This window comes from Hippopotamus amphibius, chromosome 10 (assembly GCF_030028045.1).
Source record: "Hippopotamus amphibius kiboko isolate mHipAmp2 chromosome 10, mHipAmp2.hap2, whole genome shotgun sequence".
Taxonomy (NCBI): domain Eukaryota; kingdom Metazoa; phylum Chordata; class Mammalia; order Artiodactyla; family Hippopotamidae; genus Hippopotamus; species Hippopotamus amphibius.
The window spans coordinates 90,307,703-90,335,336 of NC_080195.1; positions in this window are offsets into that span (position 1 = coordinate 90,307,703).

Below are 27,634 nucleotides of genomic sequence, written 5' to 3' on the forward strand. Positions count from 1 at the left end.
TATTCAGTGGATGAAACAAAACTATAAATGTATCTTCTTTAATATATAATTCTATAGGCTTTATCTACTCTAGGCCAGAGTCTGAAGACCTGAAAAAGGCAAGTTTACTTACACAGTGGTGACTTTTGATTTAAACACTTGGGTGGCTGTTACATCAGCAGCCTCTTATGAAGATAAGCAGTTAAAAAATAAATCCTTGAAAAGTTAACATTGTTCTCAAAACTCAGATGTTGTAAGATCAACTTTGTCCAAGTTCTACTTTGTTGATTCAGGTAAGAAGCATATGTTTTCTCTAACATTGGCAGGAGGTTCTCAATGTAAGAGCCAGACTGCATCATTTTCCTGACCTACATTTGTCTTAGATGAATTCATGGAAGGGACTAATTTATCTCTTCTTTTAACCCTAAAAAGGATTCTAAAATTTTTGAGCTTTTTTCACACTTCTCTACCACTCTGGTATATTTATCTTCAAAATTCTGAGTTAGATAAATAGAAAACAATTATTCTAAATTTTTTTTTGGATTAAGATATCAATTATCAGGGAGACTGAGGGAAAAGATGTACATCCAGTATACATTTTGGGCTGGACACCAGGGAAGATTTTTTTTTTAAAGCTCTTTATTGGAGTATAATTGCTTTATACTGTTGTGCCAATTTCTGCTGTACAACAAAGTGAATCGGCTGTATTTATACATATATCCCCATATCCCCTCCCTCTCACGATTCCTTCCCACCCTCCCTATCCCACCCCATAAGTCATCACCAATCATCGAGTTGATCTCCCTGTGTTATACAGCAGCTTCCCACTAGCTATCTATTTTACATTTGGTAGTGTGTATCTGTCAGTGCTACTCTCTCACTATGTCCCAGCTTCCCCTTCGCCCCCCACCCCCGTGTCCTCAAGTCCATTCTCTACATCTGCATCTTTATTCTTGCCGGTCACTGGGTTCATCGGTACCATCTTTTTAGATTCCATATATATGTGTTAGCATACGGTATTTGTTTTTCTTTTTCTGGCTTACTTCACTGTATGACAGACTCTAGGTCCATCCACCTTTTATTTATTTATTTATTTATTTATTGGCTGCATCTGGTCTTCATTGCTGTGCATGGGCTTTCTCTAGTTGTGGCAAGCAGGGGCTACTCTTCATTGCAGTGCGCAGGCTTCTCTTCGTGGGGCTCCTCTTGTTGTTGAGCACAGGCTGTAGCTGCATGGGCTTCGGTAGTTATTTTTCATGGGCTCAGTAGTTGTGGCACATGGGCTTAGCTGTTCTGTGGCATGTGGGATCTTCCCGGACCAGGGATCGAACCTGTGTCCCCTCCATTGGCAGGCAGATTCTTAACCACTGCGCCACCAGGGAAGTCCCACCAAGAAAGATATTTTAGCATGTTTTTTCATTTAACCATCACAATAGCATTCTAAGATAGGTTTATTTTCTCTGTTTCATAGATGAATGTTCCACTTCAAAGCCAAAATTCAAACTTATGCTTCCTTCCCATGCCTATGCTTTCCCCATTGTATTACTTTACTATTTATTTCACTTAATTTCCACCTCAGAAATACTCATTGCTAATTATTTTAAGGAGAAATAGATATAGGTAAATAATTTCTATACCTCCCTATTGAAGGAGGATGCTACAAATTTTAACGTTTCTTAAATATTAACTGAGGAAATGTCTACATGATCTTAACCAATTCAGTTTCTCCCCACAGTGATTTGTAGTTTTCAGTATATATCTTACACTACTTAAAAAAAATTATTCTGAAGTATTTTATTTTTTGATGCCATTAGGAATAGATTTGTTTCTTAGTTTTGTTTTTGGATTATTCATTGTTAGTATTTAAATACTTGCTGACATTGGTATATAGATCACAAGATCTAACTCGCTGAATTTGTTACTTCTAGAAGTGTTTTTTTGCATTTCTCAGAATTTTTTAAACCTAGAGGATCATTTTGCATACAAAGACAATTTTATGTCTTCCTGTACAAAAAAAATATTTATATTATCCAACTTTATAATTGTTTTCAGCAGGAGAATTGTTCAGTGCTAGTTACTCCATCTGTGACCAGAGCTAGAAGTTCCTATCTATCTCAAGTGTTTGGAAATTCTACATTAATATCCTGTGGTATGAATCTGCACTCATAGATTTCTTTGGGAACTCTTTCTGGAGACTCGTGTCCTTTAGTTCCAGAATATTTCCTTGAATTATGTCATTGATGATTTTCCTTCTTAATTTTCTGTATTTCTCTTTCCATGGACTCCAATTATTTCAATTTTGCGTTCCCTAAATCTCTCTTCTTTCTCATAGTTTCTCCTCTGCTGTACATTTGTTTGTCTTTTTCTCTACTTTATGAGTTTTCTCAAGTTTAACTTCCAACATTTTAAGCTTTTTATTTTTATTATCATGACCTTAATTTAATTTTCAATGGCTTCTTCTGATTATATGGATGTTCTTTTTGTAGCATCTTGTTACTATCTTATGGACATAATAGTTTTTTGTATTTTTCTGACAACATGAATGATGATCCTTTAAAAAGTTTTATTGCTCTTATATAGTCTTACTTCCTCCATTTTGCCTTTTTTCTTGTTACTTGTTTTATTTACTGTCTTCTATACTTTCAGTTCTATATATTCCTTTTTCTGCTTGATATAAAGCTGACAGAATCTCTGAGTTCATGAATGAGGCTTATTAACTGTGATTTTCATTATATATAATATGGCTGGTGAAAGTGTATATATTACTTGGGTATGCCATCTACTGTACCTAGTAAAGACAAAGTGTTTAATGACAAAAATACTCATAAAATTATTTCTTGCTCGTATAAGAATGTTGAACAAAAAATTACATTGGAGAGCATCCCTTCTACACACGATTATTTAGTGGCCTAGACCAACAGAGGCTTTGCCATCTTTAATACATGCTGTTCAAGGTCACCTTGGAGATCATCTATATTTCAGCCAGGTCAAAAGAGAAAGGAACATGGAGGAAAGCTATGTGAAAAGGTTTTATGGACCTGCCAGGCCTAGAAGAGATGCACATGGGTTCCACTCATATTTCATCACCACTATTTTGCATATACATTTGTAGGATGATAAGAAATATGACTCTAGCTGGGCAGCTCCTTCCCAAGGACAAATTTATGCTATGGAAGCAAGTGATAATTTTTGTTATATACCTAGTTAACACTTCCGCATTGTATGTGTATTTTATTTTATTTTCTTGCTAAGTCAGATTGCTCAGAAGAGAAGATATACAATCTAGCATTCTGAAACCCAACCTAGTTAGGGAAGAAAATAGTGTGAGAAGAGTCTCAGTATCTAGAATGTATACATTGACTTAAAGCTCCCCCTTAGAGTATGGGAATCCATTCTCAAGTATGTCAACTTTGTTTCACCTTCTTTAGATAATAAGGCTTCAGTCTTACGCTGTAGTGAGAAAGGGGAATTTGCCCACAAACATGGAGTAAAGGGAGAGTTATAGAGATTTAACTTCTTTGTAAACATAATCTAACCATTTTTTTTTAAACTCTACCCCTTTCTGCCATCATTTCCCAAAGCATCTGATGTTTCTGATTCTTTAAAATTTCTTTCGGCTTTATCTCTTGCTGGCTTAGGATCTAGTTTTCTCAGGTCTTGTAGGTCAGTCACCAGTTATCCAACTCGCAAAATTTTGTTCCACTTTTCAAAATTTTGTTTTGTTTTCCATCTTTGTTCTTTCTTCTATTCCATAAAGAAAAAACAAATACATTTTCTGTAGCGTTAGTAAGATTTTGAGATCAAATCTGCCATTTTAACCAGAAATCCATGGGTATAATGTTTCGAAAATGATAAATGAGTGTATTTTTATCCCTGCAAATCATATTTGCCATATTCCTCTATAGTCATTCTGATGTTTGACCTCGGTGAAAGAAGAATTTGTGGGTGTCACTTTGTGAAGGAAGAGGATATATGAAAGAAAATACCTATTATATGAGAACAGAAAATACTAACCCTTCTGATGTAGGTGAGTTGGGAAGAAGACAAATAGAAGAAAAAGCAAGTGATAGGACAGAATTTGTCCTTGCTCTTCTTTCTCTGGGCCAAGGTCCCAAGGGAGGTTTTTTATTAAATACACCAGTAGATAAATTTAGTAATGCCACTGTAGGGAGCAGGAGGGAGGAGAGGAGATAGTTCCCATGGCCAAAGACATTGACTGTAATCGTCTTTAAATGCTCAAATTCATGTCCAGATTCATGCCAGAACAACATGGAGGAGGTTTGACACCTGAGTGAGGTGTCAAAAAGTGAAGACATGGAGATAATCTACCAATTCATTATGATCACACAATTTATAGAGTATTCAGACGTTTTCACATGCCCTGGTGCATAAATGCAGTGAGGTTGGAATGGTTTATTTTGCAACAAAAGCCTGAAGCTGGAATTAAGGGGCTATACAGCATGATGATATTGAGACCAGGGAAAAGTGGTGACATGTATAAATTACAGTTTTGGGAACCAGGACAATGCTCTAACAGGTCCAATAGGAACAGCTACCCTACCTCAGTAAACCCTACACAGGAGTCCAGAGACCACACAAGATGCATACTCAAAGAAAATATCATCAAGGACAAAGTTCTCCATTCCTCAAAACCACAAGATCTGTAAGTTCATCCGTTCCCTATTATTTTGAGGAGAGGAAGATTAAATTTAAAACCTTACTTTATTCAAAAGATAGCATTTAATAGTTTCCTATTGCTACTGTAACAAATTATTACACATTAGTGTCTTAAAACAAGATAAATATATTGTCTTACAGTTCTTGAGGTTGGAAGTCCAAAATGAGTATTTCCAGGCTAAAATCAAGGTGTTGGCAGAGCTGTGTTTGTTTCTGGAGATTCTAAGGGAGAACCCATTTCCTTTCTTTTTTCCAGCTTTTAGAGGCTGCCTACCTTCCTTGTCCTCTTCTGCTTTAAAAGTCAGCAATGTTGCAACTCTGACTGTTCTTCCAGTAACACCTCTCTCTGACTCCTGCTTTCTTCTCCCACATTTAAAGACCCTTGAATACGGGGATATGTGTATAAAAACAGATGATTGAATCTGGTGTACTCCCAAAAAAAATAAAAAATAAAAAATAAAAAAATAAAGACCCTTGAGATTAATTTGGGCCCATGCAGATAATCTAGGATAATCTCCCTATTTTAAGATCAACTGATTAGCAACCTTAATTCCATCAGCATATTTAATTCCCCTTTCCATGTAATGTAATATATTTACAGATTCTGGGGATTAGGATGTGGACATTTTTGGAGGGCCATTGTTATGTCTACCACAGAGAGACTAACTCAAAAGAGACTATTGAATCCACAAAAGAATGAATAAATTAATTGGAAGATAATTTTCCCTTCCCACCCCCAACAACCCAATGGGATGGGCCTTTAACAAAAATTAGATCACTTTTAAAATAGAGAAGCCATGTTTTCTTTGGACATCTGTGCTGTAGTACAATTAATTTTTTTACTTCACTGCATTTATATTATGAGATACAATTTAATAATTTTTTTTTATTAATGACAGATTTAGCAACCACTGCAGTAATATAATTTTGGATTTTTCTCATGGCTTGGTAAAACAATTCTTTCTTATTCAACCTAGAAACTAAAAACAATTTTTACTTAGAAGAAAATCATTATCCAAAGACTGTGAGATAATTCTAGATGCTTGGTAAACTTCTCATTTAAAAGATTTTCATTTTTCTTTCCAAGTCTCCTGCTATTCCTTGTAAATAGAAGCACAAAGAATAATAATTATAGAGCATAATGCTAACAATTGCTGAAACCTGTGGCTGTCTTTTTTTTTTTTTCCTAATAGAATATTTCTCTTTAGGGGATTAATCTCCTTGAAGCTTTTCTTTTCTATTGGATATTTAGATGTCATAATTTGTTATTTTTTTCATGAAGTACACCTTTAATAAACAATCCTAATTAAAATAACTGGAAACTTTGCAAGAGAAATGAGTTTTAAAAACTGAGGTATTGGGGCTTCCCTGGTGGTGAAGTGGTTGAGAATCTGCCTGCCAATGTAGGGGACACGGATTCAATCCCTGGTCTGGGAAGATCCCACATGCCGAGGAGCAACTAAGCCTGTGTGCCACAGCTACTGAGCCTACATGCCACAACTACTGAAGCCTGCGCACCTAGAGCCTGCACTTCACAAGAGAAGCCACCACAATGAGAAGCCCACGCACCACAACCAAGAGTAGTCCCTGCTCACAGCAATTAGAGAAAACCCACGTGCAACAACGAAGACCCAATGCAGCCAAAAAATAAATAGATAGATAAATAAATTTATTAAAAAAAAACCCTGAGGTATTAAGTATTTTATTTCATAGGGGATGCACTGCTAACATTTTTGAGGTCAACATAAATGAGATTGATCCTAACTATGCTCTAAAAAGTAATGTTTGGAAACAGACTTATGCACTGCATGATCCAAAAGTGGCACCTTTAAAAATCATCATTGTTAAAGAGTGCAAGAATACTCATTTTGAATCCAACGTACAAACACTGACATTTTATGCAGTAAGTCTGTGGGCACAAAAATAGCCAGATATTTAGAGCTACTCTGATGGTTAACTGCATCTTGTTTTGTCATCTGGATGCTTGTCATTGTGTAGACAAAGATGTAAACAGTGGTTTCTTGATGTTGATTACACTATGAATATTTCCCATACTTAGTAAAATGGCTTAATTTTTTTAAGAGAATGAGTCATATCAGGATACTGACAAGTTACTTTTTAATATATTACTTTTGCACCTCTCTCTAAGTTGGCTCTATGTATAGAATGCCCTTTATTATTTATAAGGTTAATGTGATTGGCTGCTATTTCACATTCTTAGAGCCAGTTTGTGCTGAGTTGACTCTTTTGGTGAGATCATCATGATTATAAGTCTAAGGTTATGCTTTTGGTCTTTATAAAGAAGTGTGCTTAATTCCATTGTGGGAACACAGATGGCAATCATATTCTCCATACGTTATCTTATAAATGCGTGTCTTTGATCTTGTGGGAGGATACCATCATTCCTTATCTTTGGCAAAACTCAACTAATTAAGAATATCCTGACAACAGGTCAGAACTATATTTTTAATATAGGATGGCAGTGTAATGGATGGAAATACACTAAATAGTTACTAAGTTTATTTAGTTGTCACGTCTAAAACTAATGGATTCAATCTCTAAGATACAGCTTAGGTCTAAGTTCTCTAGTACAATGATTTCAAATAAGATTTTCTTGCAAAATTACTTTGGTTTGGGTAGTATGTTAATATCTTACAGTCTCATTTTGTATTTGAAGTGTGAGAAGAATAGTAAAGCCTAATGCTAAAATATTATTAAAAATGCAACGTTTTCAAATATATCTAATAACTCAAACTATGACAGAATGTTATAATAGGGAGTAGGAAGCCTTGCATGGTTTAATGAGTTGTAGTACTTAAGGAGGGCCTCTGTATTTCTAGTGTTCATTGTTTTCAAATTCCTATTTGTTTAAGGAGGTCAGATATGGACTGTCCACCAATCTTGATAATAAAATTAATATAGTCATCAAAATCCTTTGTATAACAGTGAATTTCCAAGTGCATTCTATGTGTTGGTGGAATCTAAATGTATATGATATTATGAGAGCTTCTCCTCTGTTTTGATTTTTACTTAGCAAAATGGATAAGAAGCAATTAAGTATTACCTTTTCGATTTTCATAAGCTTTTTTGTGCAATGACAGAGCAAGAATTGAGATAACTAGGTAGAAGAATGGCAAATTCTTATAATAAAAGGACAGTCGTGATTTTATATATGTGTATTTGTGTGTGTGTGTGAGTGTAAGTGTGTGTGTGTGTGAGTGTAAGTGTGTGTGTGTGTGTGTGTGTGTGTGTGTGAAAGAGAGAGAGGGAGGAGGGGACGAGAGAAAGAGGTGTAGATAAGGTCTATATATCTTAATTTGATTACTGGTAAAATTTTCATGATTTTCTTGAAGATTTAGAAAGATCGGCATTTGATAAGAAAACCATCAACAAGGTGCAGCAAGTAGCTTCTTAAGTTTTTCTGCAATCACTTAGAGAAGAAGCATCTTACTTTATATATCAAGTAACCAAATTACATCTTTGATTTCAGATGTTTTGATTTCAAAGTATGTAGCAGTTTGGAATTATAGATGTAGCGTTTGCTTATATTCTTTGTGTTTTTAATAATTGAGCCTTGTGGTCTCTTATTGGTCTAGTTAGGAATTTGCCTCACTTATCCCTCCTACCAAAACTTGATTTTGAAGAGCTGTACTTCAAAACAAAACAAAACATGCTTATAAAATGCAAAATCAACTTGAATACATTTTACAATACAAATCTTTCAAAACATTAATGAAAAGGGGATGATAAAATATAAATTGATAAAAATAACATTATTGGGATTCTCTCTCTAATGTGGGTGAATTATGTGTTACGTACATGTATCTGTATGGATATAGGTGAGTTACTGTTTCTCCTAATATGCCCACTGTAGTGATGAATTCCATTCCTAATTAGAGAATCATGAGCTAAAAATAAAAACGTATCAATCAATATAGGTAAAATTTGGTAAAATTTCATCTTAGAATATAATCACGGCTTAAAGCTTAGCATTTTGATTTGGAACAAGAAATATGTAAATTATAAAATAATGAAAAAAAAAGCTGCTGTGCACACTCATTTTAATAATATTCTAAGTAGCCAGAAAACAAAATGCAATTTTATTTACCTGCAGACTTGAGCCAGAAATCTCCATTTCAAAATGCTTATTTCTTTACAGTGTGACCGAATGGCCATGAACAATGCAAGTCGGTTTTACTTTCTAGGTTCGTTATACTTACACATTTTTTGATAGGTTGTCTACCCAGATCCTTTATTACTCAATGAGGTAACCCCCCAAATGAAACCCCAAGCATCTTCTCTTTCTGGTCATCATATGCTGCCACTCTCCCCCTAGAAATTAATACACTCTGATGCTGAATCCTGCCTTTTCATCTCCTGCTGCAGAATCCACGGTCATAACAGCTATTCTGTTCATGAATATGTAAATGCAACATGCATAAAAAAAAAATTAGCGGGCGGTTCCCATTTCAGACTGTACCCAACTCTGTTCAACTAATACATGAAAAGCAAGGATTCAATTTTTCAAGCATTTTGAGTCAGTGTTGCCAAAAATGCTGTAATTATGTAACATGGAAATACATAAATGAGACATATGCAGATGCTCATGACAGTTGGACACCAAAGAAATCGGCATCTATGCATGGCTATGGTGATGCCTGCGGATTCACTTATTATTTCACTCTAATGCCGAGTGATCGGGGGAAATGCCTTAGATCCTCAATAACCTTTTATTTGCTGATGAGGTTCCACTCCCATACCTCACCCCAATAAATGGCTAAAACAGCATGTAAGTTATACATGTATGCATATACACACACACATGGATACATATGCACACTTTTTTCCTTTTGAAAGGGAGAAGTGATGACTATATCCACTAGAGAGTTCCGGAGGAAACATTAAGCTCTGGGAAAGAAATAATTGGGGGATTTTATTATTGAAATAAGCAAGCATGTTCATGCATATTTTTATGGCTTGCATGCCCATGCGCCACTCTGTGCAAACAGTGCTATTGCAGCTCGTGCGCGGTAATTAGGTTGATGTAATTGTGGTGAAATCAAGACAGCCTCACTGATAATTTCACAGTGAATATTAAAGACATATGTGCCTTCCCGTGTACAATAAATGAACCTGAACTGCTGTCAGGGGCTAGGAGGACAGTGTGGCCAATGCACCTATTGTGTCCCTGCTGCAGAAAGGAGCCTGCCGATTGGCCACTGTCTGCAGCACATAGCACTGGCTGGTTATAAAGGACTTGTCTAGGGGAGAGCCTGTAGGTACTCCATTGTCTGGTAAAGTTCATATGACTGCATTCTTTTTTGCAAGGGGGGTGGAGGGAGAGTGGGGAAGGCGGGGGTGTCAGCTCAACTGTAAAAGCGGCACAGATTCTTCTTCTTTCTCTCTCTCTCTCTGCCTCTCCATAGATCGTTTCTGTTTCATGCCCTGTCTCATTTCGCATAGCTAAAAAAGAACGCTCATTAAGATCCCTTGTCTTAACCTGAAAGTAATGACTCGGATATAATTAGAAACCTGGTGAGAGTTTAAAATTCTGGGAGGGGACCAAAAACATCAGTTACCGTGCTTAGGAGGGAAATGAAGGATTATTTTTCTGTAATCAAGGTAGACATGGGAGAGGGGAGTTCCCCCTATCTTTTTAAGCTCATTTGAGCCAATGGTGTTCTCCTGCAGATGAGAGGATGCTGTATTTCAAAAACTATTTTAGCCCTCAAATTGAAAGGACACAAATCAGTAGCAATAGAAGCCTTCTTAATCCTCCTTAGGATGCAATTCAGATGAAAGAACTGCTTTTTTTTTTTTTATTTTTCTTTTTGTATGTGTGTGTTATAGATGGATCTGAGAACGCTGTCTGGGCTTGGTGCCAAGTGCTGGTATTTCACAGCAGCGACCGCCTCACAGACGGGCTGTGGGAAGCAGGAGGGAGACTCTCTTAGGGTGCCACTACTATGGAGACACCGCTGGGCTGAACGAGATTTGCTTCAAACGACAACAAGAGAGACAGAAAGTATCTGGTTCAACCGCTGCCCAAGCAGGCAGGCACCAGAAGAGCTAGCAGCCAATCCGGCCATGCTCGAAGCCAGCTCTGCAGCTCAGCCAATCAGTGACATCACTGGTGAGAAACTCATTTACATCATACAGTAATGAACTTTGTTTAACATAGCCTCCCCCCTTTCCTGTTACCCCCCCCTCCCCATATTAGGTCCTTCCATTAATTATTCTGCCGGCATAATTTAAACCGCTATGCAAAAGTGTGGCTATATTCTTTCTGATAGCTTCTACCCTTTTCCCCCCATTGGTGTCTGCTGTCACTGAAAGTGATTCTGGGTACCATTCTATTTTGTTTTCACCTTGCAAAATTACCTTCTCCTAAAAAATCCTAGAAAAAATTAAACCTTCGTTTATTTTATCTGATGCCACTACCCCTTTAAGAAAGGCATGCTTTCGGCAGGTTGGGATTCAGGATTGTGCAAGGTAATGGAGGAAAAGAGGGTGCATTGCCATGGAGGTTGCAATTTTTCCAAGCAATCTGCATTTCTGAGCTTCCTTTAATGTTTCTGGATTTTATGCTGCAGTGGCCATTTTTACATATAGTATTTTATCCAAAAAGTGCTTATGTGCCTCTGTTCCAGGGAGGAAAGTTCACTCTTGTTATGTTCTTTTCTTCACTGCTCTCAGCCAGTGTGTCATTTTATTAGTGAATAGAACTGAGGTCATTTCTGGACAAATCTCTCTCTTCCCATCTTAGCACAATGCACCTGATTTGCATCCATTTACTAGAAAAACTGAATGCAAGAACCAGTTTGAAAAGAAGTTAAGGGACAAGTTCACATATTATTTCAGAATATATTGTAGCAGTTTGTTTTTCAGAATGCATAATATTTAACAACTATCTTAGTGTTTCTATAAAAATGCCTGATCTCCATTCCCAGTGTAATACCTTTAGCAAATTTACTGTTTTGTTATATGACGAAAATAGACCAGAGTTCATTTAATCAGCAGAAAACCTTTGGAAGTACAATTTTGTCTTTTACATTTATATTTAGTTTGTCAGAGAGAAACTCGTTCGTTCTCTGGATAACTTAAAAAGGCTGGAACATGTGGCATGTGAAGATTTTCAGGTTGCTGTAGAGAATCCCAAAGTGTGGAAACTGGGTCACACAAATGCAATTTCTCTTAAGCCATATCTTTATTGCATATTGGCATTAAAGGGATACAGTTTTTTTCTAGCAGAGAAGGTAATTTCATTGTCTTCTTTTTTAAAGAATATTTTGAATATAATTATTCAAAGACATGGAATTTTAAAAACATCGACAAGGATTTCATAACAGTGCATGATTCGTTTAAGAAGCTTAAAGAGTACAGTGATAGGCAGAGACACTTTTTAAAGCATATGAAGGATGTAGACGCTAAACCACGGCCCTTTTAATTCATGAGGCATTCCATCATCCCATCATCAGTATTCAGGGAACGACTGTCCTGAATCAGTCATGAGCTCCCCTGCTGCAGATCCTGTAATTTGAATCATGTGTAATAATATATTATCCTACTGGGGGCCTTCTTTCAGTAGGAGAATGGTTTATACATTCTGCTATAAGAGAACTTTTGGCTCCTAGCCGACTCACAGCCATTACTCACATAGGCAATCATGATCATCTTCCTTAAGGAATAACATCTGCACGACCTCCTGAGCCAACACTCTTCAACCTCCCCCACATTCTGAATTATGATTTCTTGGAATTGGGAACACTTGACAAAACTGAAGGAGGAAAATGGAAGGTTTAGAGGAATGGAGCGCAATTTTATTGAGCCTGCCATGTGGCGAAAGCACAGTTCCCTTTCCTCTGAAATATTGGAGAATGGTGAGGAAAGGGCGCCCCCAGTTAGACCTAGATGTGTTCATTTGGTTTTGAGACACACGCTGAAATGTAATGTGTTTTATGAAGACATGGCTGCCTCTGTGTTTTTCTCTGGACATTCTAGCAAGGTCCTGCAAAAGGGTGTGGCATCATGAGGGAGTTAATGGAGGGTGGAAATGGTTGTGAAGGCAGAGAAGCCTTGTTTCACCTCAGGAAGGAAGCAATGTGATAGAGCAGGAACCATCTGACCCAGGAGTGAAAAGTTCAGGGAGTGGCTTTGATTTTCTCGCGTTCTGACCTTGATCAGATCACGTTAATTTCTCTGCTTTTCTTATCTGTGAAAATTCAGTACACTGCCAGCACAGAGATGTATTGAATATTCCTCCATCATCCCTCTCCCTGCCCTTTTTTTTTTTAAAGAAATACATTTGAAATCCTTCTTTGCTTCAGGGACCAGGTTAAGTGTTCCCTCTTTTGTGAAATCTTTTCAAATCATTGTAGCCACAACCTCTCACTTTTTCGTCATTCTCTTTGTGCTTCCATTATTGCATGTGTGGCAGTCAACATTGCTGTAGGGCCATATGTGTGCATGTCTCTACCACTAGACTGAAAGCCCCTTGGGGACAGAGACCCCGCTGAATTCACCCGCCACCTCTAGTTCTAAGAATAATGTTATGCTCCTAAGTTTTAAATCAATGTTCTAATTAATGAATTAGAAGTGTATTGTGAATTGTAGAGGGAGGGTATACAAATTCCAGTTACTATTGTTGTTGTCAACTATTACCACCGTGTACCAGTTGATGTCAGTTTTGCCTTGTCAGTCTTAACGGCTTTCGTTTCACTGGCCCTTCACCTTCAAGCTCAGAGTAAATGGTTGTTGCATTATTTTTCTTAAATAACCAGCTGTAGGGAATTGTAAATCCTTTTATTTATCAAGTGTGGAATTAAGCCAACTTAGCCTGGTGTTTTAAAACTTAAAAATAAATAAAATTGGTATAGATTAACTGTAAAGCAGCCAGGATAAGCAAATTACAGTATCAAGCTCCACTGTTAATGATATGAAAGAATTAATTACTTGGAAGAGGTAAGCAACTAATGTTGAATATTGAAAGGCTCTATAAAGCATAATAAATCAGGAAATATGGAATCCTGAGTCTTAGTGTTATACTTGAGATATGTAGTTTTAATCTACAAGCTAGTATAGTAATCTTTTAAGAGTGTATGTCTGTTTTTGATATAATCTGATAACATTATGCCAAAATATGGCTGATTTCATGCTGCTCATCTATTTAAGTCTGCATTTTTGGCTACTGTACTTACTGATAAGTGGAAAGTAATTTCTTTGCAAACAATAATATTCTTGTTAATATGTTTGCAAGTCGTGTTTAGATATTAAAAATTATATTTCAGACTGTTTGCCCAGTACATGTTATTAGAAAGGAATGAAATAACTAGAAAATATATACATGTTTGCTTTTTAGAACAAGGAAAATAGAAATTTTAGTACTGGAAATCAGCTAGTCTAAAGTCTTTATTTTGTAAAAGTCTTAGAGGGAAAAAATATCTTACCCAAGACTATGTTCTATCAGTTTTCTGGGATAGCTAAGACTGGTATCCAGAATTCAGAAAGACTGGTTCAATACTCTTTTCATTCCACCAAATAATCTGTACTTTTAAAATCAGCCAGATAGGATTATACAGTTTTACAGTGCTAACATAAATTACATTCACTTACGTGATCCAACACTGTGTGTATATAGGATTTTTTTTTATGGTTGAAATCAAGCAGACTGGACTTATTGAGATGTATTTTTTTCCCAGTACCCTATAAGGACATAATCAACTACTAAGAGACCACCATTTGTATTAGTATTCTTTAAAATAATTTTGGTTTTAATGAAGAAAAAATGGAAACCTGATAGCTGAGTTCACGTTGCAGTGGTTTTGAATTTAATTAATATAAATATTGTATCTTAAATTATAGGATTGGTTACATAGATTTGGGTGGGGCCAGTTTGAACTTTTTCTTTAACCAATGAATTGTGCTGTTATAACTGACCATTTTATTCCCCCTGCTGAAGTCTCCAGTTATCTCAATGATGGTGTCTTGTTCTAACCCCCAATTTTTTTTAACCTCTTTATTGGAAAATAATTGCTTTACACTCTTGTACCAGCTTTTGAGGTACACCAAAGTGAATCAGCTGGATTTATGCATATATCCCCATATTTGCTCCCTCCTGGGACTCCCTCCCACCCTCCCTGTCCTGGCCCTCTAAGGCATCACCCATCATCGAGTTGATCTCCCTTTGTTATACAGCAACTTCCCACTAGCTATCTGTTTTACTGTTGGTAGTGTATATATGTCTATGCTACTCTCTTACTTCGTCCCAGCTTCCCCTTTGCCCCCCGCCCCACCCAACCCCGTGTCCTCCAGTCCATTCTCTGCATCTGCATCCTTATTCTTGCCCTGTCACTGGATTCATCAGTACCTTTTTTTTTTTTTTTTTTTAGATTCCGTATATATGAGTTAGCATACAGTATTTGTTTTCCTCTTTCTGGCTTACTTCACTCTGTATGACAGACTCTAGGTCTATCCACCTCATTACATATAGCTCCATTTCATTCCTTTTTAACCCAAAATTTAAAAATAGATTTCTGAATCTTACAAATACTGAGAGATGAATTATGTCCACTTAGTGAACAAATGTTTCTCAAATACAGTAAAAATAGTAGGGCTCTCTCCAGCTTCTTCTGTCCAGAAAATGATATTTAAGAGCTCAGAAAGTGACTGAGTAAATGTGGAGCATCTTAATTAAAGGAAAAATGTTATTTTGCATCATGGTTTGAGACATGGTAACTGAAAGCTGTTTGCATCTGAATAATACTGCAGTCTTTTTATTAAACTTATTAAAATAGTGATAAATTAGATAAAAGCAATGAAGTGTTTCCCTTCACGTTGACAGTTTTTGATATCATAATCATGTGATTCTTGTTCCAAAATTAACTCTTGATAAGCAAAGTGGGGCTAAATATTGGGACCTATGCATATATAGTAAAACTATAAAGTTTTGATTGAGAATCATTTATTTGTAAGATGGCAAAGGAATAGATGAAATTGACCTAAAAAAGTTTGCATATTCTAGAATTTTCTAAACTTAACCCTTAAAACATGCTCAATATCAAGAGCAATATCAAGTACATTTAGGAACTTAATGAATGAGTATTTTCATAACATTGATGATAACATGTCTTACTGTTAATGAGCAATTACATGGCTCTATAACTGGTTACTGATACAAGAAGAGGAACAAATTTATGTGGATTAATGGCTAGTACTCAGTAAGGATGACTTATATGCCATGTGCTACACTACACATATGCAGGCATTATTTCATTTAATCTTCAAATCAATCCTTTGGTAGTATTATCTTCATTTTGTCAAAGTCACATAACTAAGAAGCAGCAAAATTGGAATTCAGTCCAAAGATTCTGACTTGAGAACTCGTATTCTTAATTACTGTACCCATATTGAATAATCAGTACATGTGCTATTGCTCTTTGGCTGTAGAAATAGAATGTTTTTCCGTATATTATGTCCATAAATAGTTTATCTGGTTCATTTTTAAAGATATGCGCACACAGTGTTACTTTAGTATTTTATGTCACTTTGAAAGCTATGGACCTAGCTATAGTATCTAGATTAATATTTTCCCTGTATTTTTCTATTTATGTAAAAATTCAGATCACTTAGGTAATGCATGCAAAAGTGATATTGAAACAGTAAGGTACTAGATGAATGTAAGGTCATGACATTGTTAAAGTGCCTTTGTAAGTGTGAACCACTAAAAATTATTATTATACTAAATGTTTCCGTTTCCTCTTTCCTCTAATATATTACTTATTAAATATGTCACCTATTTTATGAGAAAATTAATGCGTATTGATTTGGCAATTTCAGAATGTCACTTAACAGTCTCACTAGATCCTGACTATCCTGACACTTAAGGCATTTCAGCTTTCTCAGTCCTGGTAACACATCTCCTGTTTACAACCCACTGCAATCCATGGGATGCTGAAAGAAAAGGATTTTGCAGCTACTATTTGCTAATAAATGCTGTGCCAAAAGATTTATCTAGCTTTTACTTAGTGGTAAGGACTAAGGGACAAAGTCAACAAGTTGTTGAATTTACAGAATCGGTTTCATTTGGGAAGACAAAAGAGAAAACAGAACTATGGTTAGTCTCTTCCTTTTTCAGATGAATTATTGTCCACTTTCTTCTTCAATTTTCTTACTGTTTCTTTCTCAAACACGTCGTGCACTTACCATATGTTAGAAACTGCAGACAATAAACCTGTCCTCTTGAATTCTAGTTCAACATTGTTATTAATGTTCATTATGGAAAGACAATATATCAATGTATATTAGTATAAAATTAGAGTTTGTGTTTAGTCTTATTGCATAATGTATGGTCCCATCTCCTCAAAATACCTAGAAAAGCAATAGTTTTAAGCCCTATGATTCTCATTTGAGTTTATTCCACTTTATCTGTGGTTCTATAATCCTGACACCTAGAATTGAAGAGACTGTTCCTTGGAAGGTCTAATGAACGCAGGCAGAAGCAGGACTGAATCTGAGCTCTGAAGACACTAGGCCCATGGATGTGGTCTAAAGCCTCATTAACAGTTTTCATGGTCACATTGTGATTGCCTGTGCCCTGCATTATCCTCCTCTACAGTTAGAGCTTGATAATTATTTTTTTTCCTCTCTCAAGGTTTATTTTAATGTTACTAACAATTTTCTTTGTGGGCAAGAATTGAAGGTCAATGTAGCAGTTTTTCTCATTGCTTTCTGAAACTGCCCAGAAAGTATATCACTAGCAAAGTATTTAAGGTGTTTATTTTCAGAATGTTTAATTTTATACAATGAAAAGCAGTGCTGATAACAAGGAAAACTATGTCAATTGCTACTTAATTATCACTTAACTCTGTGGGGCAGTTTAGAAGTGGTTAGGATCACAGGGATCTCTGGTCAAGTGCCTGGTTCTGAATCCAGCCTCCAATTCTTGCTACATACATAACCTTGGACAACTTCTCTGTGCCTCAGTTTTCTCATTTGTATAATAGTATCTGCCTTATAAGGTTGCGAGGATTCTGTGCATTTTTGGAAAGGATGGTGATATAAAGATGGATAAATTCATGGTTTCCATTTTTCAAAGTGCAGAATATAACTGGGGAGTGTGAGTAAGTGAGTGAGTATGTGTGTGTATATTTAAACAAACAGCAATATGGTATAGTTCGATATAGTGCAACAGAGGTGTCCTTGCTTGTGTAAATACTTTTGTTTATTGATTCTACTACACCTATTTAATCAGCTTTTCCTTTTGTTTGAGCAGATTATCAAACTATTGTTATAATTATCAGCTTTATCCCATCAAATATTGGTTTGATTTTTAAAGTTTTTTAAAAGACTGTATAATCTTTTAATGATGTTGGTATAATTTTACAAATCCAGGCAACTAATAATATTTAATTTATTTATCCTACTTTTTCCTTCCTTACTGGTTGGATTTGTTGGGAAAAAAATGTCCTAAAACATATGGAAAAATGCATGAAAACACTTATCTTGATTTTTTTCAGACTATGAAACCCTAGAATGATCAGTGGTAGGTCCCTAATCAATAGCAATCTGTACAGAAACTTAACCCACAGTTCAAGTGTCTAATGCTCATGAATCAGATAATTGATATGGACTTTCCTATAGCAATCTCTGTTATGCTCAAAAAGAAAAAAATAGATTGTGATCATAAGACCTGGGTTAGAACCCCGTGTAAACTCTCTAAGCCTCACTTTTCTTATTATAAGATAGAGATAGTTATAATGACTACCAAAAAAGATAATTGTGCAGGTGAAATAAGAAGACCTGTAGAATAATGTTAGGTTTTCTCTCCCTTCTGTAGGCATTTTAAAGCCTGTTCAAGTGTGTGTTTCAGTGTCAATAAGAGCAGTATGATTTGAATAAATGCCAGCCTCTAAGGAAACCTCTAGTATTACGTGTTCTATAGAAGAGAGAATAAGATTGCTTTTATTTGCACATCGAATTAAAACCCCCAGTAATTTAATTGACTTGAGGGGATTGTGAGTGTAACTTAATTAAATAAGATTTTTTAAAATTTTAACTTGAGAATGACTGAGACTAAAAATAGTTGCACTTTTAAAAGAAGTACAAGAACCTCTCTCTTTCTTCCCCTTCCCAAGGACTTAACATATTTGAGTAGACAGGAGAATCAGAAAGGGTTTCTGGTGATTGAGGCAGAGGGATGTTCAAAAGCATACAGGTTTTGAGATGCAACTAATTGTCTGGAGTATTATTAAGATGCAGAAAAAATATGCTATACTCAATATCATATTTGAACTCCTATGTGCCAATTTTATGATGTTTTATAATTTCATCTCATCTATTAAGGTTTGTTACTACTTCATTCCAGCTTTGTTTTTTCATGGTGTCAATAATGATGATGGTGATTGAATGAACTCTGTCGTGATATCTTGTAGGCATAGTTATTGGTTAAACTCTGAGTATAAGAAAAGCAAAAAATGACACATTCTTTGGGTATATTATAGCAATGTTGTCTTTTAATAATCCCTTTCCCATTTTTCTTTTAATAGCAATTAGCTAACATCTATTAAACATCACCCCAGATAGTCTTGAATGTTAGCGTCATGGTACATTAGGATCTATTTGGCTTTTCAATTCTTTAAAGCTATTCATTTTGCCAGTACCTTCCCAGCAGTGATAACCTCAGATTCTTCAAAATTTCATTAATTATTTTTTACCTTTGTTATTTAACAATTGACTTTCTAGAATTGACTGACTGGGATTCCACTGTAGAATCATGGCCTTTCACTAGGTTTAGACTTTAGCATGGTGTCTGTGAAAGAGATTATACATACTGTTTCCCCAGGAACACTTCAAGTTAATGCCTGATATCCTGGGGTAATTACTAAGGATGTGCTCTTTCATTTCCATAATAACCCATTTTAGATTAGAAATTATGTGGCCCTTCTATAACATAAAGTTAACTCCTGAACTTTTTGCCAAATTTATATTTTCAACAATATATTCTCCTGCATTCATAAGGTTATTTGTACTTTGCAGATCGTGCAAACTGAGTTTTGGATATGAAAGTGTAGTTGCAATAGTGACAGATAATTTTGTTGACATGTGTTAGACACTCAATGAGTAATTGATGAATTAAGTTCTCTCATTTGAACATCAGATATCATTAGTACTCTGATCTACACTAAGAGCAGGAAGGAGTCCAGGATGTTAATTCTTTTGACAAATACTGGTTAAGTCCTGCGTATGTACCAATCTGCTATCAAAACTGAAGGACGTAGCAGTAAAGCAAATAGACAAAGTCCTGCATTCTCATGAAGCTTTTGTTCTTGAGGTCCTTTACAGGGTAATAATGTAAGATATACTGATGAGATTCTGCTCTCTTATACAAATTGCTTTATTTTAAACCCATCCTGTTCTTAATAGGACTGCTCCATGATGTAGGCTAACTTTATACAATGAATTCCTACTAGGTACATTCTTCTTTCTTTCACTCAATAGCTTACCTGACACCTTAGGCCCTCCTAGAGCTGATGGTGCCAATTGTATGTGATTTTTATATTACAATTTAATAAAGAAGCAGCACAGAAAATCAAATTCCTCACAGTCTTGATATCTTCTGTGTTCTAGCCAGCATGTAAATGTACATGGATAATATATTACTTCATTTGTGTTTGAAAATTTTCATTTTTCCTTTCTGAGAAGGAGAGGTTATTGTAATTTTCTACCAACATGTATATAATTCATTTTTTAAAAATGCATGGGGCTTTTCAAATGATTTCTTTTTGGAGAAAGTACCTTGTCTTGTTATTTGGTTCTTCATAAAGCCCTTGAATATTTAAAAATTTTATTGACTTTTGTTATGGGCATAAAAGAAATAATCAGCAATTTATATAACATACTTATTCAAAATGAGAACAATCATATAGTAAAATCAGAACCATTTAGTATTTGAAACAGAATTGAAATGGTCTAGTTAATTCCCTTATTTTTCAAATGGGCACAGGAAGTATGGCAAGGCAATGGTATTTGACTTGCCCAAGTTCACAGAGTAGTTTGTGGCAGACTCAGAAAAAAGAACCAAGATTTTTTTTTGCTTTTTTAAAAAATTCTGATTTTAAGATTAATATATTTTTCTCTGAAATATATTTCTGATCATAAAAGTAAAATTATAAATTTGAAAAATTCAGGAAGCATATGGAAAAAAGTAAAATGTCTAGTTAACTTACTGCATGTAAGTTACTTTGGTAATACAAACTATTGCTATTTAAATAATAAATATTTAAATAACTAATTTACATCTTTTGAATAATATTGAAGTTCCTCCTTATAAATGATTTTATATTTTTCTTTTAACTGCTAAAAGACACACGGTATTATGTGCTGTCATATGAGGAATGTACATTTGGATTAAAAATAAAGGAGGAAGTAGCTTGTAAGATAGATAGAAAAAACCCTGGATTTTTGAATTACAAAGTTATAAATTATAATGAGAAGATGATACAGCATAGATATAGAAGTAAATATAAATACATCAATATATTTGATAAAAATACTTGTTTTGTGGCAAATTCAAGGGAGATATATCAAAGTGACAATGCTGTTGCAGATGTGGACACTCCATCTTGCTCCTGGAGAGTAGTGTCTCTTCTCTCCACATGCATTCTGGATTATATATATTTTCTTTAAGTCCTCGAGGAACTTGCTCCACTGATGCTCCTTCTTTCCCTTGTATCATCAGCTCCCTTTCAACCAACTCCTTCCTTCCAGCACACAAAAATCCCCAGTTTTCACCCATCATAGACAGACAAACAAAACAGTAACAACCACCTCCCATAAACCTGTTTCCTCTTTATCTCTCACTCTTACATCCTATTGCTGGACAGGCAGTCAGAGAGTGGAGAAACACTGACTAACTTGGGACAAGTCATGTAACTTCTCTGCCCCCCAGCAGAGTTAATAGTTGTATGTTTTATAAAACCTGACATAATTTTTAAAAGATGGTTTTATTAAATGATTTGTGATGTCTCTTTGACCTCTAAAATTAAATGAATCTAAGGGAGAAGAGAGGCAATACCCCACGGAAGCTACTTATTCATAGTCTAACTACAATTTATAGCCATGATTTCATTTGCATTGATTTATTCTGAGGTTCTGTCCCCACTCAGGTTTCTAATGGTGCAAGAGAGATAGTAGAGTCAAGTTATTTTAAATAAAGATCAAGGAAATACTCTATTTTTAAATGAAATAAGCTCTTTGTGCTACTGAAAAAGAGCACAGGACTTGAAGTCTGTGGACTTGAAGTTACCCCAAAATTATTTGAAAGAGAATAGGATTCAAAATATCTCAGTTCTACTGCTAGCTGTGCCATTTGTGTGACATTAAAACAACAATGGCATATCCATTTATACAATGATGGACATGAGACTGGATAAGGTCATTCACCATTACTTTTCCTTTTTAGGATTGAAATCCTTTCTTCAAGTGAAATTGAGTTAGACGCCCAAAACATACAACAAATAAAACTGCAGTGCTCTGGTTGGATTTGAGGTGGGACATCAGAGCCATAACCTTTCACCCCTCTCACACTTCACATGGTACCCAAGTGTCTTGGTGAAGCCTCAGAGCTCCATGAGGCTGAAGCCACTGGAGTAGGTAATCACTTAGGTTCCCTGGAGTTTGAAATTAGACTGACAGTATGTTTTCATTTTTGTGTTTGCTTTTGTCAGCGGCTAATAAATAAATATAAATAAAATATCCACTAGATGGCAGTAGATCAAATCTTTGTTCTAATAATTTCAACTGACAATCTTCAGTCCAGTGTTTAAGTACATATTTGGATTACTTACAAAACTTTCAGAATAATTCCATGTTATCACAGTTTATATTTTGAAATTATTCTTAATCCTCTAAATTTATTTTCACTTGGTGTCCCATTTTCAAGATATTGTGAAATTATTGATTAGTTCAAACAGTCTTTATGACTTGCTCTGGCCATGGGAATTTTATTTTAATTGCATAATATTCAAGTAAATACATGTCCACGAGCATTTAAATTTATTTGAAATACCCTTTTGATTTTCCAGCTTTACTAGAAGCCTAATCCTTAACCCAAAGGTGATGGTGAACTTGTCGCTCATCTTTCCTATCCCATGCCTTCTGCTCCCTTGCAGAGCACTGAGATTCCCATGATAATGGTAGGCAGCATTGTGTTGTATATTAACGTTTCAAGGAGGTGATGCTGTCGGGTTATGTTAGATGATGAGTTCATGATAAGGATAACCAGGCAAGTAAAATAGCCCAGGAAGCTGCTTGATGCTTCCAACATTTAAAGTCCTGCAGCCTCATGGAAGAACAGAACAATGACTGCTGCCTTCAGGATTCAGCAGAGTTTTTGGGACCCAACATTTCTGATAACTTCATGCCAACACTGAGATCCCCAGAAGTTGCTACCTGCTCCTCTTTTTCACATCATTTATTTATAGTCTCCAGGAGAGAAGAACTGGTTGAGTAAATTTGTTGCAGTCTTACACAGGGATAAAGTTAATTTATATATCAGGATTCACAAAATCGAAGCTGCCTCAGTGGCCATCCCACAGTACAAATCTAAACTTAAGTCAGCCTAGAAAACCTAACATATATCAATCACAATCCTCCAGCTCGACTTTAGCTAGTTCACCTTATTCTAGAAAATAAGACCTGCTAGCCTTACAAGGAAATCCTCAACCTCCTAGCTAATCATACCCCGTTTCATTGTTGCCTCTTCTGTCACTCTATAAAACCTATAAAATTCGCTCTTGCCCTAAATCTGTCTGGAACAGGTCTTCACAGCATGTGAGGCAGTGTACTCTCCCAATCCATGGGTTGTTTTCCACTGAGTAAAGGACATTAACCCTGTTACTCCATTGTTTTCATTTTGCTGTTTGACAATAGAGCACCCCTTATACGCAGTCTCTAAGTTTCCTTAAAGTTGATTGGATCCCACTGAGGGTATTTTATACATGGATTGGTCAAGGTAAAAGATCAAAGTTTTGGCCTGTTTTCTAGGTGAAATTAAGTTACAGCTCCCTATTTTCCTCAGGATTGTCCCAGTTAGGATGATAAATTACATGATTATCCGAATACATAGTCTTCTTTGCCTTGAGCTAATTCCTGCTCTTCAGGCCAGGGTCAAGTGGCACAAGACTTGGCTAATGTGAAAACACTGCCTGAGGCTACTTAGGAAGGTGCTGTGGGGCACAGACATTTAGAGCTGTGTGGACTACCAATTGTGTAGTCCTTAGAATAAAGGAAAAGAGAATTTAAAGAAGAAAGTTAACTTTAAATTCAAGTTTCTACCTCATTAGTTCAATGTTATCTGCTAGATACCGTCTCTTTCTAATGCTTTGTGGAAACAAGGATATGATTTTCATTAATAAGGAAAATTACAAAGCTCGCAAAGAATTTAAGTGGTTTGCCTCTATTACATTATAAATATCAGAGAATATTCCAAAATTAGAGCCTTAAAGATGGTGAATTCACGGTCTCTCATGCATAAATGGTAGATGGAGTCTTTTAATTATCACTCTTAATAATAATTCACATCACCACTAAATGTATGGGAAGTAATCTTTCCATCTAAGTCATTACCCAAAATTCTCTCTAATAATCATATCTTTAGATCTTTAAGTACTTTTTCCCTCACATTAGTCCTCTATCATTTTAATTGAATAGATTTAATATAGCAAATCATACATTGCAAAATCTATTTTTGCCCTCAGAACAGATTTATAGTGAACCAATGTTAAGAAACTGAAATGTTTCACTAGAAGAGACTGAGGACATTGTTTTTTAAAATGTAAAGAGCTATTTTTTAGGGAGGGCTGTACTGAGAGTTTTTTGCTTATCTCCATGGAGAACACAGAAAGAGCTTAAATGATAACTTGAGGCATGCTATTTAGAATAACTTCAGGAATCCTTGTTTTCCAGCTATCAGAATAGGTCCCTAAAGACATTTGTGCAAAGCTTTTTCTCTGAAAATCATTTATTTCACTTGTGGTATTTTGGACATCATCGTGCAGAGTTGAATTGCAGTGAACATAATGTCCTCACAAATGTTACTGTATTTCTTTGAGTACATAAAGTATAGAAATAGCTATTTGTTTCGTTGAAAATCTCCTGTCTTTCTGAAAGATTCACTCCTGTTCAGCAAATAATCCCATTTCATTTTCTTGTGTACAAATAAAGAGTAGAGTCCTTAACCCTCTAGAAGTTAGGCGGCAGCATATGACTAGCTTTGGCCAATGAAATGTGATCGGAACTCTCCAGTCACTTCCTGGGAGAGCCTTGAGGAGTGTGTGCTCACTCTCCTTGTTCTTCCAGTCCTAGTGGTAGTGGGACCACGTATTGAGATAGCGGAGCCCTAGGGTAGAAACAGCCTGGATTTCCAAGACTCTGATTACAAGGGGCTATATGGAAATGAAACAGAGTGAAGTAAAATACTCTAAATACTAAATGAAGAAAATAATTCCGTGTCATAATTTCAGGTTTGTTACCATAGTGTAACCTGGCCTTTTTTGACTAACATAGGGGATTATATGAAGTATAGTTTCGCTATTGAATTTTTTTTCCTGACTTGGTTAGTCCTTGTCATAACTGAGATTCTTTCAAGCAAGTATTGAGTAAGACAGGTCATTAATTCAAAGTAAAGAAAAAACATGAAATTAGACCTCATATCAATAATTTTTAATTTAACTAAAAAGTGGAAAATTATCCAGAACCTGTAGAGTTATTTTAGCCACCAAATATAATCTGCAAGAAGGATCCTTATAAGAAAGGAAGGAAAGTCTGTAATATTCTATAGTTTCAGGTTTAAAAGATCAATTTATAATTTTATAATTCTCAGTGTTTATTTGCAAAATAGTGTGAAACTAAAAAAACAGTTAAGTTTCTAAGACACCAAAGTACATCATAGGAACATAGAAGTGTTCACCTTATAGATATGCAACTGTGTCCCGCTTTGCTTGGGACAGTCTCAGTTTATTTGTCTGGTAATTCACAATAGTGTCCTCTTCATTCAAAGATTGTGCTGAATTGGATGATACATTGTATTGTATGTCCATGGGGCCAAATTCATCAGCGATAGTTTGGAAAACATGTGTAGTGCAGCTAAATTTTCTTCTTTCTTAGTTCTGTGGAACATATTATTGCATGAAAATAATATTATATGGGGTTGTTAGATACCCAGGCCAGCCCACAAAAATTTTTAAATTCATAACTGAGCTAAACCATAGTGATTAGTAAATGTAAAATAAAATTTTATAGGTTTTTGTGGATTGGCTCAGGCTCCTAATCATCATATATATAAAACATTGCATTAAATGAAAAATATGGTCTGGTTTCCAATAACTTAACTTCCCAAGGAGTTTAGAAAATAGCTACTTTTTTATTTGAGCATAAACTGTGGTTTTTATATGCAGCTTTCATTGTTAGTAGCATTAATAGTTTATTTTTTTATTGTGCAAAATTTTGAAGATACAAAAAGTAATAGTATGTTAAACCACCATGCAGCTATTACCCCAGTCCAAACAACTACCAACAAATGGCTAATTCTATCCTATCCGTACCCCCATCTAATTTTTTCCTCTTACATTAATTTGAAGTAAATCCAGACATCATATTGTTTTATTCTTAAACATTTCAACATTTATCTGCAAATGGTAAGTACTCTTTGATAAATGTAGTATTATGTGGTTATCATATGATAGTATATGTTTAACAAATGTTTGTCAAAATAGGTTTGGGTTGAAGAGTAACATGTCACCATTTAGCCACATTAAATGGATACTATCTCTTGGACTAACAGTCTCCCCATTTCACCTTTATCAGAACAAATTACCTTTAAACATTCCAAAAGTAAACTCTAAATTTCCCTTTAGACAATTTAGAAGTGTATGTACACACTCCAATCCAGAGATCAAGGAGCTGTGAAGATGTGTTCTGCAGCTGTCTCCCTTTGAAGTTCTCTGCTCTGACACTTCAGATAACAGTATAACTCAGGTTTCCAGGGAACTGAGCAGTCTACTCTTCAAAGAAGAGGTGAATACCTTAGTTTGGCAGGTTAACTTCAAGAAAGGTAATCCTAATAAATGGAACTCACAGAGTAAATGTTAAGAAGACTGAAAAATGCCTTTTACTGGCCTGTTATTGAGACTAGGGAGCAGCAGCTTGTTATAAACAAATCTTATTTTCTTTGTGCTAAAATCATTCCTGCATAATCTTTTAATGTACTTTGCAGGATTTGTGGGGAAGGAAAATTATTGCCTTTCTGTTTCATATTTCAGAATGTAATTAAGCTGTATCTGATTTGTTTAAAAAGAGAATGCCAAAACAAATTGTTCCTTTATCAAATATGTAACTGGAAGAAAAAAGAAGGGAATTTATTTGGTACAGATCATATTTTTAGTAAAATTAAAGAATTTGGCTGGCTGCAACAGATTATTTATATATTGTACCAATTTCCTTGACTCATATATATGCTTTCTTATATGTAAATGATATAAAATGATTAAGAAGATAGAAGTAGTGTTGCTTATTGAGGGAGGGGATTAGGAATAGGGTTCATCTTCATTGGACTACTAGTTTTCCTTTTTTCACCTCTTATATCAATGGCATGTAGATGGCATTTAACTTAATTTAAGCATTTGATTTAGATTCCAGTACAGATGTAAGCAGCATATTAAGGAAAATAGTCCTGTTCTACTATTTAGTATCCATATAACCAAGTCAAACCTTGATTCCCTAATTATGTAATGATAGTGATAACATTTTTAATCTGTAAAGGTACTATAAGAATTAAATGGGATCATCTATGTAAAGAGATTGTTTTTAAAGTCAGATATATTTTTGTATTGATAGATAATATAATACTAAAATTTTAAGTGTACAACTTGTTGTTTTGACAAACCCATACATTCATGGAACCAACATCATGATCACAATCGAG